Here is a 671-nt window from a genome sequence, read left to right as displayed (position 1 = left end):
TAACGTTGCCAGTTTAGCTGTGTCCAGATACGTTACCATTAGGCTAACGTTAGCTCTAAGGTAACTTGTAGCTGGTTCTATCGGTTGGTTGTTTGGTTCATAGACTGTAACGTTATCGGCCGGTCGGTGGACAATATTATTTTCTCCAACATTTGGCGGCCACAGTTGCTGCTGAGCTTGAAATTTGCCATGGAAATTATTTATGTTTGCGGCTATTACAGTCTCCCGCTTTTTTTCTCCTCTTTGAAGTGACATCGCCTGTATAGTGGCTCTTTAGTGTTTTGAGAAAAAAACGCGGTGCCTGATTTTGCATGCCAGGGCATACTGTATTTCAGGCCAAGGTGTCATAATTACATTAGTTAAGTTATACTGTTCGTTTGTTGATGATTATAATGTTATGGCTGTTGCATCCTGTTGCATTTGTGGAAAATCTGTTCAGTCAGTAAAGGCATATGTCGCGCTGTCCAGCAGGCTGAGCCAAATATGTCTAGTGGTCCACACTTCCAGTAAATGTTGACTTAAGTGTTGTACACAGAACAGTGAAGCACAATATTCCCGCCTTGAACAGGCTGTGTAAAAAGGTTCTTAACATTAACAATAGTTAGATGTGTGGATCTGCATTAACCTTGGCTAATCCGTGGATGGGGTGGGTTGGCCATAAAAATGAACAT

The sequence above is a fragment of the Seriola lalandi genome, unplaced genomic scaffold (assembly GCF_002814215.2).
Source record: "Seriola lalandi dorsalis isolate HSWRI2012SDOR001 ecotype SW California unplaced genomic scaffold, Sedor1 jcf7180002054695, whole genome shotgun sequence".
In the NCBI taxonomy this organism is placed as follows: Eukaryota; Metazoa; Chordata; class Actinopteri; order Carangiformes; family Carangidae; genus Seriola; species Seriola lalandi.
Note: the sequence above shows the minus strand (reverse complement) of the source record.